Source organism: Oncorhynchus nerka, linkage group LG1 (genome assembly GCF_034236695.1).
Source record: "Oncorhynchus nerka isolate Pitt River linkage group LG1, Oner_Uvic_2.0, whole genome shotgun sequence".
Lineage (NCBI taxonomy): Eukaryota > Metazoa > Chordata > Actinopteri > Salmoniformes > Salmonidae > Oncorhynchus > Oncorhynchus nerka.
Genome location: NC_088396.1, coordinates 12,981,191 through 13,002,756, shown reverse-complemented (window position 1 = coordinate 13,002,756; position 21,566 = coordinate 12,981,191). Strand labels below are relative to the sequence as shown.

General features: G+C 42.0%; 1 protein-coding gene and 1 long non-coding RNA gene across 3 annotated transcripts in view; both read left to right on the top strand.

Annotated features, from left to right (window-relative positions):
- The first annotated feature begins 292 nt into the window (after positions 1 to 292).
- Positions 293 to 8,119, top strand: LOC115143084 (uncharacterized). 2 transcript variants are annotated; one of them, XR_003865596.2, is made up of 3 exons: positions 293 to 4,257; positions 4,416 to 4,508; positions 5,641 to 8,119. It is a non-coding gene; the product is annotated as an uncharacterized LOC115143084 (long non-coding RNA). The 2 variants fall into 2 exon arrangements; XR_003865597.2 differs by having other exon boundaries at positions 5,638 to 8,119.
- Positions 8,120 to 8,523: 404 nt separating this feature from the next.
- Positions 8,524 to 21,566, top strand: part of LOC115142258 (bromodomain adjacent to zinc finger domain protein 2B) — an 88,876-nt gene continuing 75,833 nt past the window's right edge. The window contains 1 exon segment of the mRNA XM_029682016.2: positions 8,524 to 8,730. The gene's annotated coding sequence lies outside the window, so the exon portion shown is untranslated.

Here is a 21,566-nt window from a genome sequence, read left to right as displayed (position 1 = left end):
CATATCCATATCAGCACTATTCTGTCCATTTCTGTGATCGTTATAGAACATTACAGCTAAATATACATCTGTCAATGCATAATTAAAAAGGACCTGATGAATTAGGACACTGGATTGAGGACAGTCTAATTACTCCTTAAAGGCATATAGATAAGTCACTGTCATCTGTCAAGCATGAGATGGGGTCACACCCACCCTCCCACTGACTACATGTCCTGGCTCTGCTATAGCACTAGAGGGTTGTATTCAGTAGGCACCAAACGGGGGGGGGGGGGACTAGAAAACAGGGGAGCTCTCTCAATTTGTCCAATAAGAAACTTTTCCTTTTCTGTTGCAAAGTGTTTTGGCATGTTTTGATACGGTGTGCACTAATCAATGATAGTTTTCCCTGTTCCTTAGGGTTAGGCTATATTTTTCTCTCAGAAAATACAACTTCCATCTGGAAAATATGTAAATGTTGGTCATTCAGCCCTCCAGTAATGATACATTAGTGATGTACACAGTTATATATTCATAACATCTGATATCTAACAGGGTGAAATCATCTTTCTGTTTAGGAAATTATTTTGGTCATGTAGTGTATGCTCGTCGAACATCTCATTCCTAAATCATGGGCATTAATATGGAGTTGGTTGGTACCCCTTTGCTGCTATAACACTCTTCTGGGAAGGCTTTCCACTAGATGTTGGAGCGTTGCTGCGGGGACTTGCTTCCATTCAGTCATGAGCATTAGTGAGGTCAGGAACTGACGTTGGGTGATTAGGTCTGCTCGCAGTCGGCGTTCCAATTCATTCCAAAGGTGTTTGATGGAGTTGAGGTCAGGGCTCTGTGCAGGCCAGTCAAGTTATTCCACATCGATCTCGACAAACCATTTCTGTATGGACCTCACTTTTGTGCACTGATTCAGCATTGCAATGCTGAAACAGGAAAGGGCCTTCCCCAAATTGTTGCCACAAAGTTGGAAGCACAGAATCATCTAGAATGTCATTGTATTATTCCTCCTCCACCAAACTTTTGCAGTTGACACTATGCATTCGGGCAGGTAGCGCTCTCCTGGTATCCGCCAAACACAGATTTGTCCATCAGACTGCCAAATGGTGAAGCGTGATTAATTACTCCAGAGAGCGCATTTCCCCTGCTCCAGAGTCCAATAGCGGCAAGCTTTACACCACTCCAGCCGACGCTGGCGTTGCGCATGGTGATCTTAGGCTTGTGTGCGGCTGCTCGGCCATGGAAACCCATTTCAGGAAGCTGCCGACAAACCGTTCTTGTGCTGATGTTGCTTCCAGAGGCAGTTTGGAAATCGGTAATGAGTGTTACAAATGAGGACAGAAGATTTTTACGCATTGTGTTCTTCAGCACTCGGCGGTCCCATTCTGTAAGCTTGTGTGGCCTACTTGCAGTTGACCGTGGCAGCTCTAGCAGGGCATAGATTTTACAAACTGACTTGTTGGAAAGGTGGCATCCTATGACGGTGCCACATTGAAAGTCACAGCTCTTCAGTAAGACCATTCTGCTGACAATGTTTGTCTATGGAGATTGCATGGCGGCGTGCTAGATTGTATATACCTGTCAGCAACAGGTGTGGCTGAAATAGCCTAATCCATTCATTTGAAGGAGTGTCCACATACTTTTGGCCATGTAGTGAATGTAACTCCTAATATGAAAGGAGACATCCCCCCGTGATGTAGGAGCTTGGCCACTAGGCGGGACAGTAGATCACAATTCCAGCCTGTACTTTCCAGGAACAGCAACAGAAACGGATTGCATGAACTCCTTCAGGTAAACATGCATTGTGTATGTTTTTTTTTATGTAAACAAAATCTTGATAATTGTCTAATCTAGTGGAAGAATAATTTGATTAATTGAAGTTTACATCATGATAACAATCAAGTGTTAATATATCACATGGAACTTGATTAAGATAAATATTCCTGGCTGCTATCTATTCAGTTTGATTGATGGCACGTTTGCGCCTGTTGTGAGCAAAACTGTAACAGGATTGGTTTTAAAGTCTGACAAAACCCAAAAGTCAACCCATTTCAGCATAAATGGTCAACAGAGTGAACACATTCAAACGCTTCATTTTTCAACTGCACCATGGAGACTGTGTTTGAAGAAGTGGAAACATGACTGAGTAGGGTATAGTATAGCCATAGTGTAGATTAAACATAGATATCTCATTCTGTTTGAAAGTTCAGTTTTGTGGGAAGACATCCATTAAACTATTCACACAGATGGAATGGCAACAAAGAACAACAAATGATGAGGTCAGGTGAAACACAAGGCACAGTGAAGGTCAGGACTCCCACTATACACCTCTTAGGAAAAGGTAGATTTCAGTCCTTTAGTTTAATGGGCATTTTCCTCTGCGCTCTCGTGCCTATTCGCTTGGAAATGTAAACAAATAACTATACTTCTTGGTCTGGAGGCACTGTGGATATGTTTCAATGTTATGAACACATATCCTTCAGACAAAATGCATTTAAACAGAATATTATGTTTACAAAATCCTCTGTATATCTTGCTCTAAACATGACTCATTGTGTCTTGTAGATGAGTCAAATTGAAACGGTCAGTCTGTTCTTTTTTTTTGCCACGGGGTTTTACATACAACAATAACACAACCTAGAAACAGTGTCCAGGCGGAGCTTAGAAATGAGCTTCTGTCTGGATGGGATTTCAGCAGATGTGTTGTAATCACAGAGGAATGCTTTGTGACATATCTACTTGTTCAGCCCAATTTTCCCAGGACCCAAGAGTCTGTCTCACCCTCCTCACTCTGGACAAGGCAGCCATGAATATGCAACAAAGCATAATTTAGTAGATAGGAATACAATAGCAGCTTGCTGTGAATGCAGTTGTCCATGAAAGGAACCTTGAACGACGCTTTTAGAATGGGTTTGAGTGTGTTTGGAAGAAAATGAGTTTGGAGCTGAGAGAACATTCAAATGTTTATACAAACCCATTGCAGCGAGTGTATAAATATGACAAGACATTTGACTCAATTTGCTTTGTCTTTCTTTGGTGGCAATAATAATAATACCAGATCAATTCAAACATTTATTATAGAAGTGGTCACAAAATTAAACACAGTTCTCACAGTTTTGTATATTCAAGTTCAACAATAAAATATAAAATAAATATTTATCTCCAGGATGTAGTGACAGGCCAGGTTTTCTAAAGTAGATGTTTGTTTTCATGCCCAGAAGTGATTATCATAATTAATTGTAGTGTTAATGTGGACAGGAAAAAGCCTCGCTTGAGGTTTTTTGAAAATGATGGGACTTGCTTACATTATAATTACCTTGTCTAGCATGGGTCCTTTAATATTTACAAACAGATCTGTGCTTTTGTGTTTCTTCATGGTTTTCTGCTTCTTCACCAATATAAGTGTTGCTGTTTCACCCCAAGATGGATTGTTTCTGGAGAGCAAACATTACAGAGAGGCTGTTGCCATTATGATTATGGCTGTAATGGCCTATTTTTGATCAAATTACACTGAAGGCATTTCATTCACACGTCTGCCTTGCCACAGCCTGGAGGAGGATGGGTTTTGCACTGACCTGAAATAGCTCATTAAAAGGGACAGTGGTGTGCATACGTAAATACGATATGACACAGAGTGACAGTTGGCATGAAAATGGGATGCACAGAGCCACTGCTGTTCACCAGGGGTTGTCATTAATTATCAAGTAATATGTGTATTGCTGCATTCCTTTGTGAACAAAAGATGCTAAACTCACCACAAATATTCCAACAATTACTCTGAAATGTTCAATAGTTTATGCATCGCTAATAACAATGCATCTATTTAGAATTTCTAAAATGTTTGATGTAATTGTATAGGCTCCAACAACTGGTAAAACACTCCTGAAATACTTCTCAGAATCTCATGTGTTCAGAGTTTAATCTACTCTGAAATACGTGACAGTTATCTAACCGAAAAGCAATGCTGTCACCCAAACCATTATTTTCCTCCGAGTTTCAGGTTTTACCCCAGGCAAATCCAGCTTTCTTTTAAGACTCATTATTTCATTAGATTTCAACTCTCTCTTCTTTATTATTCTCTTTTCATCCCCCTCTCTTGCCTTTTCATCCCGAGGTGCCTGTAGACAGAAGTGGGGAGCATCTGTTTCCCATGTTATGGAAGGCTCATGTTTCTCCTCCACTGTCTTCCTTGAACATGCTCCAATTAACAGAGGGAAAACAAAGGCCAATATTTACATGGCCGTCCACTGCAGAGGCATTTTATAAGTAAGTCTATTCTGAGCCACAATTAGTCTGTGTAAATAAGTCTTGTGATCTGATATTTAATAAGTGCTCGTTATCAATGTACAGATTAATTTTGCTTCCTTGAATAGCACATTCCATGCCAGATCTTTATGTCCTGATAATTTCTCTCTTCCTTCTAGGTCAATAATTTGCTGGGAATGCTTGTTGTTATGTGAATGACATGGGAAATGAGTACGTTTTCATGGTGGAATTTTACAATGTCAAGATGACAGGTTAGTCAATGATCTTGTATGTTGTATGAATCTATCAATATTCCACCAATGCATTCCTTTATTAATCCCGATGATGTTTGTGTCATACTGGGTGATGTTTCCCTTGATTAATCATGTCCTTTTTAATGCCGGGCGAAGGGCTATTTGAAATCCCCACACAAATGTTAAAGCCTTGCCTATCTGTGCTACATGCATTTCAGAAATATTTTCGAGGAGTGCAGGACTTAGGACATTTTGAATGCAATTTTTTATCATCCCAGTCCTGCCGCTATAGCGACATAACACTTCATGCTGTAAGCAGAGACAGTGGCGTGGTGTTTAAAATCTGATGAAGTCATTTCACTCAATAAATATTCTATTTATACATATGTAGTTAACAGGAATAGCACATCTATCTTAAATTAGAGATTGATCTACTTCCCTTGGTACAAATGTCTGACATTGTAACGCTTGTCGTCTGGAGAGGAGGACCAAGGTGCAGCGTGTTAAGTGTCCATATTTTAAATATGGAAAACAAAACAATAAACAACCAATGAACAGTCCTGTAAGGTGCAACACAACACTAAACAGAAAATAACCACCCACAAAACACAATGGAAAACAGGCTACCAAAATATGGTTCTCAATCAGGGACAATGATGACAGCTGCCTCTGATTGAGAACCATACCAGGCCAAACACAGAAATAGAAAATCATAGACAAACTAACATAGACAACCCACCCAACTCACGCCCTGACCATACTAAAACAAAAGACAAAACAAAGGAACTAAGGTCAGAACCTGACAGATATCCCCTGAAATTAACTTCCAACACCGTGTGGGTTGATAAGCACACCTGAGGTACCACTGGCATTGCACCAGACCAGTTGTTATATTAATATCTTCACAAATCTTTTGGGATCTGACACAGGCAGTACCTCACACAGAGTACCAATAACACTGAGTTTTTGTAGCATATATCTGGTGTCTTTGCAGATTGACTGACAGGTTAACACTTTTTTTTGGCTTGGCTAGCTAGCTACATAGCTGGCTAATGGTTTTATTTGAAGAATGTATCTGGACACAGTACCAGCTTTGTTTTGCTTCACCTGGCTGCCAATTCCTAATCTTCTGCTAACATCATTTGAGGAGTTGCCTGAAGCGTAAGAGGAATGGGAGACGGAGGAATACAGCAGTGCTGAGTCAGAGGACTGGTAGTGGATGACTGGCTACTATTCTGAACTTTGTGTGGTGAGCTTTCTGGCACCCAGCGCTACCGAGGCATCACCCAAGTTGGTGTTACACAGAGTGGAAGAGGAGAAGTCCAGCGGCTATAAGAGACAGGCTGGTTTCCTGACTTGCCCTCTACAAGATCATCAGCGGGCTCCATCACCATCATCTGCCATCCTCTGACCAGATCCCTACACTTGAGCCATGAACTGACCCTCTCAATCTTCAGAGGATGCAGCGTACAAAGACTTGGCTTCTATTGAGTGACCTGTCATGTGACATATTGCTTGTTTTTTTGCTCTTAAAGCGCTTTGAGATTCTCAGATAAGCGCTATAGAAATGTAATAAATTATTATTATTATTATCATCATCATTAGTATTGGTCCAAGACAGAAGCATGTCATCACTAACCTACATGACCTATCTGGAGAGGAATGTTTTGTGCTGAAAACAAAGGGCAATATATACCTTATTGTCGTGTAATTCTCCTGAGGCTCATGTCATCAAATAGCTAATAAGTAGCACAAAACCAGTGATACTTAAAATATCTATGGATAAAAGAAGTTAACACCATTGCTGCATGAAAAACAGACCATGCTTTTGAAAATGTGAAAACACTGATTTGCAGGGCAATATTTCCATAATATGTAAAGCACTAAATGTTTTAATTCACTGTAGATTAGTTGGTCCACAGTAGAAAACTGTTCTGTATTTATTGTACTATTAAGCTTTTAAAGAGGCCTAGCGGATTAACCCTGAGCGTAATTATGTACAAAAACCTTGGACTGCATTTACCCTGTTTGTAGCTCAGAGATGAATTTGTGTCATTTAAATTAAATGTATGTGTGGTGCTGGAAGGCTCTTGTTTTTTTATTGGAATTATAAGGTGTTGTGTACTGAAATGATTAAAATCTGTATTCTTTGAATGTGTCAGGCAAAAATCAATAACGGCAAGCACAGCCCCAGCCACACTGGCTGGTGGGTTTCCTGGGCTTGCCATGGACTGATAATAATTCAAACTAAATCACCACATTCATTTGTCTTCCATCAGCCTCTGGAGACATCTTTACTATGTCTTTTGGTATCTCATTATACTTTCTAATCAAGACTGTTTAAAAATGTTGTCCCAAATAAGGGGGCAGACTGTTTGTCCCCCCCCCCCCCCATGTGCTTGCATTGCAGTCATTGGACTTACACTTATTATGTTACAAATGACCTAGGTAATGCTAGACATTTTCATTGCATGCAAAAAGGCCTGGCCAGTGAAGCCTCTTATAATGATGCAGCTCTGAGCTCTTTCATCACTCGGTATCCCTAATGATGATTCTCCAATACAATTAAAATCCCAGCATCCCGCTGTTACAGTGACAAAATCATCAAATTATTTTTCTCTCCCACCATCTCTGTCGATTCAGGCAAGCTTGATTCATCCGTTTCAGGCTGTCTGAATGCAGTGTCGAAATTGACTCAGAGGAAGGGGAAGAAAATCAATGAGCACAAGGGATGGTGAACAAGCAAATAAACCTGTTTTAAATTCACAATGCTGAATAAGGATCCCCCCCCCCCCACACACACACATCTTTAAGTACTTTGTTTCTTAATTACTGTCTCCAATTACCTCCAGTGGATGTACAATTTGCTTAAGAAAAAGCCACAGTTCCCTTAATTCAGAAGCATTTTGCTCCCTTGAACATTCAAACACAAAGCATTCGCTGATCATTTCTGCTTTCTCTGAGCAATTTGTTGCCATCTGTGTAAAAGCCACATATCAACAATTGAATTAAAGGTTTGGGTGATTATATGTAGCCTATATGTCTCATAACAGCGTTAAAATATATATATAAAAAAAAATCTAAAATCTAGAATATTTCCTGATAAGCACTAAATTGAGTCACAAACATAATATAATTTTTTTGTTCTACCTTTCCACCTGTCAATTGATTGATTGATTGCACAGTAGGCCTATCGACATAAACTATCCACATTCCCCCCGTTTCTGGGAGAGAATTTGCAGCATATTGCTCTTCAGTTGTTTGTTGAATGTAATCATTTGCACCCCCTGTCTAACCCAGACTAGGTCACAAGGTCTCTGCTCAGCCTGTTGCTGATTGTCTGACCAAAGAAAGGAAAAACACAATTAGGCACAGATGGCACAGTCTTTGCTCAACTGTAGGAGATGTGTTAATACATAAAGATTTCTTTGAGTTGTTGTATTACTGCAAGTCACTTACTCAAAGGACCAAAAGCACAGTATATTCAAAGAATTCACTGGGATCTGTGAGTATGTAATGTTTCAAGATGTACCTTTTCATTTATCTCCTATTTTATGATCCTAAGACAAAAACAGATATTGTAAGAGTCACTTGTTCCCCACAGATGAAAATAAAGTGTATATGTGTAATCTCCCCACTTATTATTTGATTAATTATGCCTTTTGTTACATAATTGCAGTGACTTATTGTACAAATAAATAATCACAGTGTATACACTGCCAGATCTTTCCCAGTTCTTTCCCCCACACCTGCATCCCTCATTCATCCTATTCGTTTACCACAATAAACGTTATTTGCTTTTACAGAGTCCATTTAACTTTTTATCTTGTTAAAATGCTATATCAATCATAGATCGCTTCCAGGATTAAAAACAAACAAACGAGTAATACCTACCAGATGCCTGGTATCTGCTTACAGTCATTTATAGCACTGAATTGTTAATTAATCAGACAAAAGTTAGCATTGTTGGAGCTTTTTAACTGACGTCACTTGTCGTTCCTTGAAGTGAAGCTGAACAAACCTTGAGAAGTCTGGAGTCTCCCTCAATCTGCCGTTGGTAACTAACGCACTCACACATAGCTACCCACTCTCACCACGACTCAATTAATGCCCAATTCTCGTCTTTATCATCTCCTGCCACTGACTTCAACAAGACGCAACGCAAATCGCGAAGGAGAGGAACATAAAGGCTCGTTTAAATAGTAACTGACGGAGTATACATAAAGTGACGAACATTAAGGTGAGTTTCATTATGTTTTGCAGTGTGGAAGTTAGCTTGCGTTATCATTCACGGCGACGTTCAGTTTTGTCATTTTGATAGGGATGCATGCTAGCTAGCTAGCACCTCGTTCTATCAGTGCTGTCCAGCGGCTTGCTCTTTTTCTTCATGTAACCTAACCTGAGTGGTGCAGCTTGATACAAACTTGTCAAGAATGAGAGCACTTGTAAATGTAGCAATAATAGCAAAACTCTGGTGTTGTGACTTTGCAACTATTTACAGTACAGCTAGTTGGTAGGCAACTTAATGACGAGACAGTCGATTTCCATCACTTTTTACGGTGTGGACCCGAGTCGGTTGCTGTCAGCTTGCTGTTCAGCTAGCGAACCTTGTCTTTTGTGATGTAGCTGGTGCGGTTTAACTGCCCTTTTCTTACGCTATCTATTTGGCAGAGAAATACATTTGTGTTAACTAGGTTTATAATCACTTGAAGTGTTAAGTTTTGAAATGTTTTAAAACATTGTTGCAGGTCATGTGGATAGTGTCAACCCGATGTCGGCGTCTCTTTACCGATAATTGCCAGCGTCTGCTCGTCAATCTATGAAACCTAATTAAACCACAAATTAAACATTGGTTCGTTATTGCTTATTTGTGGTGTAGCATCATTTTTTTATATATATGTTTGGAGGTGTCAGTGGAAATCAGCAGTTTCAGCCAGTCGACTGCTTGAGTCTGTCCGAAGTTCCTTTCCTCTTGTCTTTTGTGTTGCTTCCTATAAAGAAAAGCAGCTGCAGCCCGGCTGAGTGGATGAAATGTATCCCTTTGTGTAATATTACAATATCCACCATTTTTCTGCGATCTAAACAACAAGCCACTCGCCATTTGGGCAATTTTAACCCACCCACTCTTTTCGCTTCAAAGATCCAGAATGCTTACGACCGAAAAGTTGTCAAACGTTTCAAGATATGACGTCATCTGAAGTTCTGGTAACATCTGATTCTTTGTAACATTTGGACTGAATGAGGCTAAAACACCTTTTTCATGGAGTGAAGGTTTTAACAATGCAAAGGCACACATTTGCCTAATAGGGCTAGTCATTTTGAGTGGTGGCAGGATGATTGAGTCAAGTGTTCTCAACATTTTACTTATTAGACTGATTTTCACTTTCAATAGCCTTCAGTATTTGGTTAATTAGTTAGGGCAAGGAATCCGTTTTATATGACATTACATTTGATTGAATAGACCCCGTTTTGGCTAAGCAGGCTAATGCTCTACAAAGTTACAGTCCATACTGACATCTTATGTATGGTGTTGTCATGTCGACCAGGCTATGTCTAGGTCCTATGTACTTAACGTGTCCTGTTTTTCACTCTAACCTTGTGTCTTATTCACTTCAGTGTCCAAAATGTAACCTGATATTTTACCAACAATGCTTACCTACTTGTCTTTGGCTTTGCCAATCTGTGGTTCATTCAGGGGATTCTTTTAAAACTGCCCACCCCCCAAAAAAATAATATTCTGAGAGCAGAATACCTCTGCTCTAAATGCTAATTGCTCCACCTCCCATTTCTTTGTTTGAATATTCACAGCATAACTCAAATGTAAAGGAGCAGATGTTTAGCCAAACAGCTTTCTCTTATGGGAATGCCTTCCACTTCCCTCGGATGAATCGACTTGACATCTGCTTCATTACAAGTTTCAAGTTTTATTTGTCACTTGCACAAGTACAGTGAAATGCTTAACTTGTGATCCTTCGTTGAGATGTTAGGAAACCATCGGTGGCACTGGCAATGAATTTAACCCCCAGCACACACACTCAAATGCACATGCATGCACTTACGCATTTACACATGCAGTGACGTGCAGGACACTCATGTGCCCACAGTTTAAACTCTGATTGCAAATGCCTATTGTTGCCTTGTTGATGGAACTGAAGGTATAATAGCTTAAGTTATTAATAGGCCTTTAGGCTCTTTGTTATTTGACCTCTGCACAAGTGATAGAACATATCTGTCATGGCTTGTTCAGATCCAATACTATAGGGCTGTTAGACTATAAGGTAAATCTAGCTAGCCTATAATGTCTACAGGTTGTGTCCGGCCTTTCTCCATTAGGATGTCAAATTTAAAATGGATTTGGCCAGTAACTTAGTAACAGGCCTAGATCCAATTTTGACCAAAGCGTATTTTAAGAAAAATAAAGACTATTGCAAAACGTGTATATAGTGAGGTAATAACCTGGGAATCAAGCTTTAAACACAAGTTTCTGAGTAAAAAAAAAAGTTTATCACTTACACCACACTCACTGAATGGAGAACATGATTGTTTGTTTGGGGCCATTGATTTCACATGTCACATTTGTGAACTTCCTTTGGCACTGCTTTGCTTTTGCCACTTGTGCTACAGAGGGATTGATTGGTCTTTTGTAAATAGTTCATTGATTAACTATTGCATACCGTCTAAGTGAAATGGCAATAGACATTATTCCCCATAAAGTCGATTCATTTAAATGGCTCAAGCAGCCATTCCAGCCAAGGATGCAAGATAAATCAGATTACAGCCTTGATATGTTATGCATGCATCCAGTAACTGCCAATGAATCAACCAATAACCAGATACAATGCTGGAAGGTCACTGAATTTGCCTCATATTTATTCAGAGCTCGTGTCCTTGAAAACAGTCACAGAATGAGGAAACAATAATGCACCACAACAAGTCACCAGCTCCGGATGTGAGCTTTAGCATTAATAAAAATAGCAGTGGCGCATTTGAATGTTTGGAATATCGCAGGGTATTGTTCTTCAAGGATGGAAAATCTTAGCATTATCTCTCAACGTTGCTGAATTGCTTGAAGCGGCACGTTTAAATGCTACCAGCCCCAGTGGTGTCATTTTAATAAAATGTATTTTTAGCTCTATTTTCACCCATTCAACCACTTGGTTAATTACAGCCTATTCCTTGCATGTGGTGTAATAATTTGCTTCTTATTGTTAAGGTAGGCTATTGGGCACACAACAAAAGTAAATTCATTATAATTGACCAACAACCTGTTAGTTTAACTGGTAGGCTAATTAGCAGATATGAGGTGTTTTATTTCCCCCTTAGTCTGCTTAAGAACATGTAGCCTAGCCTAAGTAGCACAATATAGCCTGTACCAGAATGTAAAACATTGATATTTGTTTCGGGTAGATGTCCTGCTTCTGATGACAACATTAAGTTAGCCTAATTGACAATCCAAAATATGTCACTGTACTAGGCCTAGTCTAAGTGAAACAGCGATACACATTATTGCTGTTTCTCATTCAAGGTGAATTTCAAGATAAAACTGATTTTTTTTTCTTCTTTTCTGGTTGGTGTTCCAAACAGGCGAGATGGAAAAAGTTTGTCACCAACGTGGGTTATCTGGATTTAACAAGAGTTTTTTTTTTTGTCATTTAGCGTCTCTGAATAGTCACCATTGCCATCTCGAAGTCGAGTGTGAGGATTTTAACAAGACTGGGGGGGGGGTCAGCCTCTTTTCAATCTTTTGGTGGGGGTTGTGAAAGGGGTCCAAGTGTGTTTGGCTCTTCTAAAAGGAGGAACTAGACCCATCAGTAATTATGGCAGCCATCCTATTAAAGGACTGGCAATTGTGCATTTTCACACCATTTCTTTCTCCTGTCCCTCCTGTTCGTACCCTCTTCCACAAGCTTGCACTCATTAATCAAAGACGCTGAACTCCTGCTGAGGGCTGAGAGGTCCATCAAATTGGCAGCCGGTTCACTGTAAAGAACAGCGCGGCGAGGCCCTTAACACACAGGCATCAATAAATCTAAGGTATTTGTATGCAAACCCTAGAGGTTAATACTGTATAATTCAACGTCCTCTCTTGTTTTCATGATTGATGTTTTTAAACATTTTTAAGGTTTGACGTGATCCTTTTGTAGGTCAGGGTTGACACTTTCTGATTGGCCGAGCTGGAGAACTATTAAGGAGGGTTGTTTATTAGGAACATGTCAGGGAGTGGGAGATTACATTATTTTATTTTTTTCCCTTTTGTGTTTGTTTCCTCCTGGTTTATTTTTCTGCTCCTGGAGATGCTTTTCATAATGTCTTAGCTGAAGAACGGATGCTCCAATGATTGAAGTCTCCTGCTGTGATAAGTACTCCATGTTTGAAATGCTAATAGTTTGGACTATTTGTTTAGCTGCTTACTGCTATTTGTATCCTTAGGTGAAATTGCATGTAGTACATGTTTAAACTGCTGGAATTGTGGAGGCAGAGGACACTGGGATTTGGTGAATAGACTCCATGTAGACTATTCATAATTCAGATGGTTGCAGGATGAGCGCAGACTCTCACTGGCTATTATAGGCCTAACCCATTCCACTCACACACCAAGATTGTGCTTCAGCACAGCAGGGCTCCTTTTAATTTATTGATCTTCCTGCATTTAAAATCTGGTCACTGCTGCCACAAAGGCTTGCCATTTAAGCTGTGCTAGCAAGCTTGCTGCAGCCACGATTTTAAATATTTAATTTTCACCGAACACTGCATGAAATTACAAGGAAAGGGGTGGGGGGTAGTGAATGTTTTGAATCTGTCCTTACCGAGTGTGTCTGGGTCAGTAGAGACCAACCTCGGATACATTCTGCTTTGTTGATTCAAGCTCTGCTTAATGTGTCTCCTAAGATAGAGGAGGGGGAAGGAGTCAAAGGGACCCTGCCACTCCACATGATTGTAGGGAAGACGGATGACATTTGTGCATTTAGAACGATGCGACTCCCTTTTTAGCTAACATTACAAAAATCCCTTCCCGACGCTTTTCCATGTTAAGACGACACTTGTTCAAGTTATTTAGTTAATAGCCTACACTGCTTATTTGAGGTAAGATTGAAAGGAGACATCGCCCACTGTAAATAAACCTATTTTTATTCAATTATGGCACCAAGTGTAGGACCCTGTTTTAGCTGAGTGGTTTAAAAGGATCCCCAGCTTGGAAGGAGTGGATTATCAGGAATAATCTGTATGAGCACAGAGCTGTCTCACGTGGACCTACACTACAGTAAGCGTGATTATTAGGATCTTCCTCATTTTTCCTATTGCTGCTTAATTTCCACCACAATGCCGAAAACAAATTAATATCACCTTCAAAGCATTTCAAAAACCACAAACAAATGTAGGAACCTATCATGAATGAAAGTGTTTGAAATAGGCCATAGTGGGTGCTGAAAAAGGGTTTAGATGTTTTGAGGTTGGTAAATGACCCGAACACGTTAAGACACTGTTAGTTTGACAGACAAAACGGTCTTCCCCACTGAACTCCGTATTAAATGGTGAAACTCTGTAATCCATCACAGCTTTGCAGAGCTAGGATGGAAAAGCAAACCTCTTGGAAAATAACTGTTATTTATTACTCAACATTGCTGTTGTTGAGCTTTCTCTCAAGGCAGTCTCATGCTCTTGTCTCTATTCTTTAAATTATGGCATGGAAAGACAGCTAGCCGTAACATGAGAAGGTTCAGCCCAAGCAGCAGTTCAAAGGAGCTACTGGGAAATACTTTTTATTTGAGGCCAGGGAGTGACATTTTGTGCTTCCAGTGCTGGATAAAACATCAGAGAAGAGAAAAGAAATATAATATCTGCTTATCTCCCCTCATCCTCTACTGATGTTCCAACCACAAAATGAAACAGATGTAGTTGCAGGAAGAGCCTGTCTGTTTTATGTGAGGTATAAACGGAGTATTCATTGCATTTTGCTGAGGTTGTTATTGACATGCGAGTTGTGTGGAGATGGATGGAAACCGCTTCTCCATGCTATGGCAAATCCTGTGTGAGAACTCCCTGGTGTAATCCAAGTATTTAGAGTTAATTTAAGCATACAGACAGGAACACCGGCATCTTTTAGGAAACGTATTTCTCTCTGAATACCGTTTTTTGGCACTCGGGGATGCAACTGAACTCATCACTCTCTTGTCAGAACATCACTACATTCCTCAAGTGGATTTGAATACTTTTGGACTACTGTTGCTGATTGAGATGTGAGATTGTGTTCTGGGAACTCCACACAACCAGGGATCTAAAATGTTTATTGTTTAAGGCCTATTTCCTCCAATGATGTCTCAAAGGACATATAAAATAGGATGTTTTCAAGAACCTCTCATGTTCTTTTTCTGGTCATGTTGTATGCCAGCGTGGCAGGGAATGGTTTGTCCTGGTGGAAATGTGAGAAATTACTTTGGTAGGTTTTTCTGCATGTGGAGAACATTACAGCTGTGCAGGACTGTTGGTTTTATCATCCTACACAGTAGGATTATAGGGGCTCCTAACCAACTGTGCTATTTTGTTTGTTTTTTCGCATTGTTTAACTCATGTTGTACAGTGTGGCTGCTACCGTCTCTTAAAAGAGCTTCTGGACATCAGAACAGATTACTCACCTTGAACTTGACGAAGATTTTTTTAATTTAATGAGTCCGAAGCAAAGGATATACTGCTTTGTCGAATAAGGCCCAACTCCCTGTCATCCACGTGAAGAAAAGGGGGAGGAGGGCAGAGTGCCTCCATGAATTCTCAGACGAGTAGGTAAACCACCTATACCCTCTGTATTAGTGGCCAAAGTGCAATAATCTGAAAACAAACTGGACGATCTACGATTAAGACTATCTTACCATCTTACCACGGCTGAAACTATTACGGACTACTAAGGGAAACCCAACCATGAGCTGCCCAGTGACGCAAGCCTACTAGGCGAGCTAAATGCGTTTTATGTTCGCCTCGAGGCAAGCAACACTGAAGAAAGCATGAGAGCACCATATGACTGTGTTCACACACTCGTTAGCCTACATGAGCAAGACCTTTTTAAACGGGTCAACATTCAAAAAGCTGTGGGGTCAGACGGATTACCAGGACGCTTACTCAAAGCATGCGCGGACCAACTGGGAAGTGTCTTCACTGACATTTTCAACCTCTCTCTGACCGAGCCTGTAATACCTACATGTTTCAAACAGACCACCATAGTCCCTGTGCCCAAGAAAGGTAACCTGCTTTGAAAGGATGGTCATGGCTGACATCAACGCCATCATGCCGGAAACCCTAGACCCACTCCAATTTGCATACAGCCCCAACAGATCCACAGATGACACAATCTCAATCGCACTCCACACTGCCCTTCCCTACCTGGACAAAAGGAATACCTACGTGAGAATGCTGTTCATTGACTATAGCTCCGCGTTCAACACAATGTACCCACAAAGCTCATTAATAAGCTAAAGACCCTGAGACTAAACACCTCTCTCTGCAACTCGATCCTGGACTTCCTGACGGGCTGCCCTCAGGTGGTAAGGGTAGGCAACAACACATCTGCCACACAGATCCCCAACACTGGGGCCCCTCAAGGGTACGTGCTTAGTCCCCTCCTGTACACCCTGTTCACCCACAACTGCGTGGCCAAGCGCGACTCCAACTCTATCATCAAGTTTGCTGATGACAACGATGAGACCACCTATAGGGAGGAGGTCCGACACTGCCAGGACAAAAACCTCTCCCTCAATGTGAGGAAACCAAATGAGCTGATTGTGGACTATAAGGAAAGGAGGGCCGAACAGGTCCCCATTAACTTTAACGGGGCTGAAGTGGAGCAGGTCGTGAGTTTCAAGTTCCTTGGTGTCCACATCACCAACGAACTATCATCCAAACACCCCAAGGCAGTCATTAATAGGGCACAACACCTTTTTCCCCCCCAGGAGACTGAAAAGATGGGCATGGGTCCACAGATCCTCAAAGTTCTACAGCTGCATCATCGAGAGCATCCTGATTGGCTGCATCACGGCCTGCTATGGCAACTGCTCAGCAACTAACCGTAAGGCGCTACAAAAAATTAAGTTGAACATGTACTCTTTATGATAGAATGTCTAAAAGTAGGTGAAATCGACGAACAATATACAGATCAAAAGGCACCGAATTGGTGCGTACATCCCAGTACATCACTGGGGCCAAGCTTCCTGGCATCCAGATCTCCTTGCGGTGTCAGAGGAAGGCCCAAAAAATTGTCAGACTCCAGTCACCCAATTCATAGACTTATCTCTGCTACTGCACGGCAAGCGGTACCAGAGCGCCAAGTCTATGGCCAAAAGGCTCCTAAATATATAGTGAAAACAATAGTGGTCCTAAAACGGAACCTTGAGGAACACTGAAATTTACAGTGATTTGTCAGAGGACAAACCATTCACAGAGACAAACTGATATCTTTCCGACAGATAAGATCTAAACCAGGCCAGAACATGTCCGTGTAGACCAATTTGGGTTTCCAATCTCTCCAAAAGAATGTGGTGATCGATGGTATCAAAAGCAGCACTAAGGTCTAGGAGCACGAGGACAGATGCAGAGCCTCGGTCCGATGCCATAAAATGTCATTTACCACTTTCACAAGTGCCGTCTCAGTGCTATGATGGAGTCTAAAACCAGACTGAAGCATTTCGTATACATTGTTTGTCTTCAGGAAGGCAGTGAGTTGCTGCGCAACAGCCTTCTCTAAAATTTTTGAGAGGAATGGAAGATTCGATATAGGCCGATAGTTTTTATATTTTCTGGGTCAAGGTTTGGCTTTTTCAAGAGAGGCTTTATTACTGCCACTTTTAGTGAGTTTGGTACACATCCAGTGGATAGAGAGCCGTTTATTATGTTCAACATAGGAGGACCAAGCACAGGAAGCAGCTCTTTCAGTAGTTTAGTTGGAATAGGGTCCAGTATGCAGCTTGAAGGTTTAGAGGCCATGATTTTTTTCATCATTGTGTCAAGAGATCTAGTACTAAAACACTTGAGCGTCTCTCTTGATCCTTGGTCCTGGCAGAGTTGTGCAGACTCAGGACAACTGAGGTTTGGAGGAATACGCAGGTTTAAAGAGGAGTCCGTAATTTGCTTTCTAATAATCATAATCTTTTCCTCAAAGAAGTTCATGAATTTATCACTGCTAAAGTGAAAGTCATCCTCTCTTGGGGAATGCTGCTTTTTAGTTAGCTTTGCGACAGTATCAAAAAGGAATTTCGGATTGTTCTTATTTTCCTCAATTAAGTTAGAAAAATAGGATGATCGAGCAGCAGTAAGGGCTCTTCAGTACTGCACGGTACCGTCCTTCCAAGCAAGTCGGAAGACTTCCAGTTTGGTGTGGCGCCATTTCCGTTCCAATTTTCTGGAAGCTTGCTTCAGAACTCGGGTATTTTCTGTGTACCAGGGAGCTAGTTTCTTATGAGAATTTGTTTTAGTTTTTAGGGGTGCAACTGCATCTAGGGTATTGCGCAAGGTTAAATTGAGATCCTCAGTTAGGTGGTTAACTGATTTTTGTCCTTTGGTAGGCAGAGGGAGTCTGGAAGGGCATCAAGGAATCTTTGTGTTGTCTGTGAATTTATAGCACGACTTTTGATGGCTCCGAAAGCCTTTTGGAGTGGGTCTGTGGACTTTTCCATGTGAATATTAAAGTCACCAAAGATAATATTCTTATCTGCTATGACTACAAGGTCCGATAGGAATTCAGGGAACTCAGTGAGAAACGCTGTATATGGCCCAGGAGGCCTGTAAACAGTAGCTATAAAAAGTGACCTATTTCATTGTGGAGCTAGAGGAGTTAGAGCCCTGTCTATGTTGGTAGATAAGATGAGAGCACTCCTCTAGCTAGGATGGAGTCCGTCACTCCTCAGCAGGTCAGGCTTGGTTCTGTTTGTGGGTGAGTCCCAGAAAGAGGGCCAATTATCTACAAATTATATCTTTTGGGAGGGGCAGAAAACAGTTTTCAACCAGCGATTGAGTTGTGAGACACTGCTGTAGAGCTCATCACTGGCCCCCTCCCTGTTAGGGGGAGAGACAATTACTCGATGCTGACACATCTTTCTAGCTGATATGCACGCAGAAGCTATGTTGCGCTTGGTGATCTCTGACTGTTTCATCCTAACATCGTTGGTGCCGACGTGGATAACAATATCTCTATACTCTCTACACTCGCCAGTTTTAGCTTTAGCCAGCACCATCTTCAGATTAGCCTTAACGTCGGTAGCCCTGCCCCCGGGTAAACAGTGTATGATCGCTGGATGATTCGCTTTAAGTCTAATACTGCGGGTAATGGAGTCGCCAATGACTAGAGTTTTCAATTTGTCAGAGCTAATGGTGGGAAGCTTCGGCGTCTCAGACCCCGTAACGGGAGGAGTAGAGACCAGAGAAGACTCGGCCTCTGACACCGACCCGCTGCTTAATGGGGAAAACCGGTTGAAAGTTTCTGTCGGCTGAATGAGCGACACCGGTTGAGCGTTCCTACAGCATTTCCTTCCAGAAACCGTGAGAAAGTTGTCCGGCTGCGGGGACTGTGCCAGGGAATTTATACTACTATCTGTACTTACTGGTGGCACAGACGCTGTTTCATCCTTTCCTACACTGAAATTACCCGTGCCTAACGATTGCGTCTGAAGCTGGGCTTGCAGTACAGCTATCCATTTACATTTACATTTAAGTAATTTAGCAGACGCTCTTATCCAGAGCGACTTACAAATTGGTGCGTTCACCTTAAGACATCCAGTGGAACAGCCACTTTACAATAGTGCATCTAAATCTTTTAAGGGGGGAGGGGGTGAGAAGGATTACTTTATCCTATCCTAGGTATTCCTGAAAGAGGTGGGGTTTCAGGTGTCTCCGGAAGGTGGTGATTGACTCCGCTGTCCTGGCGTCGTGAGGGAGTTTGTTCCACCATTGGGGGGCCAGAGCAGCGAACATACATCGCCGTAAGGCGAGTACAGCGGCTGCAATTAGAAGGCATCATGTTAATGTTACTACTTAGCTTCGGCTGTTGGAGGTCCTGACGAATCGTGTCCAGATAAAGCGTCCGGAGTGAAAAAGTTGAGGAAAAAATAAATAAATATATGAACGGTAATTAAAAAGTGAAAACCGTAAAGTTGTCAGGTAGCAAAATAGGTTGGCAACAAAACGCACAGCAACTCGAAAACAAGCCTGCAAGTTGTGACCCATGGAGGTCTGGATTTGAGGTGACACTCAAAATTAAAGTGGAAAACTACACTACAGGCTGATCCAACTTTGATGTAATGTCCTTAAAACAAGTCAAAATAAGGCTCAGTAGTGTGTGTGTGTGTGGCCACGTGCCTGTATGACCTCCCTACAACGCCTGGGCATGCTCCTGATGAGGTGGCGGATGGTCTCCTGAGGGATCTCTTCCCAGACCTGGACTAAAGCATCCGCCAACTCCTGGACAGTCTGTGGTGCAACGTGGCATGGCATGGTGGATGGAGCAAGACATGATGTCCCAGATGTGCTCAATTGGATTCAGGTCTGGGGAACGGGCGGGCCAGTCCATAGCATCAATGCCTTCCTCTTGCAGGAACTGCTGACACACTCCAGCCACATGAGGTCTAGCATTGTCTTGCATTAGGAGGAACCCAGGGCCAACCGCACCAGCATATGGTCTCACAAGGGGTCTGAGGATCTCATCTCGGTACCTAATGGCTGTCAGGCTACCTCTGGCGAGCACACGGAGGGCTGTGCGGCCCCCCAAAGAAATGCCACCCCCACATCATGACTGACCCACCGCCAAACCTGTCATGCTGGAGGATGTTGCAGGCAGCAGAACGTTCTCCACGGCGTCTCCAGACTCTGTCACGTGGTAAGTGTGAACCTGCTTTCATCTGTGAAGAGCACAGGGCGCCAGTGGCGAATTTGCCAATCTTGGTGTTAGCTGGCAAATGCCAAACGTCCTGCGCTGTAAGCGCAACCCCCACCAGTGGACGTCGGGCCCTCATACCACCCTCATGGAGTCTGTTTCTGACCGTTTGAGCAGACACATGTACATTTGTGGCCTGCTGGAGGTCATTTTGCAGGGCTCTGGCAGTGCTCCTCCTTGCACAAAGGCGGAGGTAGCGGTCCTGCTGCTGGGTTGTTGCCCTCCTACGGCCTCCTCCACGTCTCCTGATGTACTGGCCTGTCTCCTGGTAGCGCCTCCATGCTCTGGACACTACGCTGACAGACACAGCAAGCCTTCTTGCCACAGCTCGCATTGATGTTCCATCCTGGATGAGCTGCACTACCTGAGCCACTTCTGTGGGTTGTAGACTCCGTCTCATGCTACCACTAGAGTGAAAGCACCGCCAGCATTCAAAAGTGACCAAAACATCAGCCAGGAAGCATAAGGAACTGAGAAGTGGTCTGTGGTCCCCACCTGCAGAACCACTCCTTTATTGGGGGTGTCTTGCTAAATGCCTATAATTTCCACCTGCTGTCTATTCCATTTGCACAACAGCATGTGAAATGTATCGTCAATCAGTGTTGCTTCCTAAGTGGACAGTTTGATTTCACAGAAGTGTGATTGACTTTGAGTTACATTGGGTTGTTTAAGTGTTCCCTTTATTTTTTTGAGCAGTGTATATATTTTCCATGTCAGATATATATATTTTCCATGATAGATATATTTTCAATTTTTTTATTCAAATGGAATGGAGTAGAACAGCAAACACACACATGGCCACTGCGCCTGCTACTCCTCTCCATTTCCATATGAAATAGCCTAGTACCATAGTGCTGTTCAGGGGAGGGGCAGGCCCACCACAATGGCCGGAGTTGTATGGAACAGCACTTCACCTTAGTGACTGTTCCCTCTGCTCTATACAGTACATATCTGTTTATTTTATGTGATGATAAAAGGCTCATACAATACAAATATTTTTAATGTTTTCTTTCACAGTAATAGCGACTCCGACTGGGAGCCCCCGGTGGCAAGCTGTCCACTCTACCTCTACACCCAGTGGTGTTCATATGCCACAGTTCATTACTGCAGGCATGACTTTTCATTGTTACAAAGAATGATGGTCAAAATTGGATGTTATGTACTAT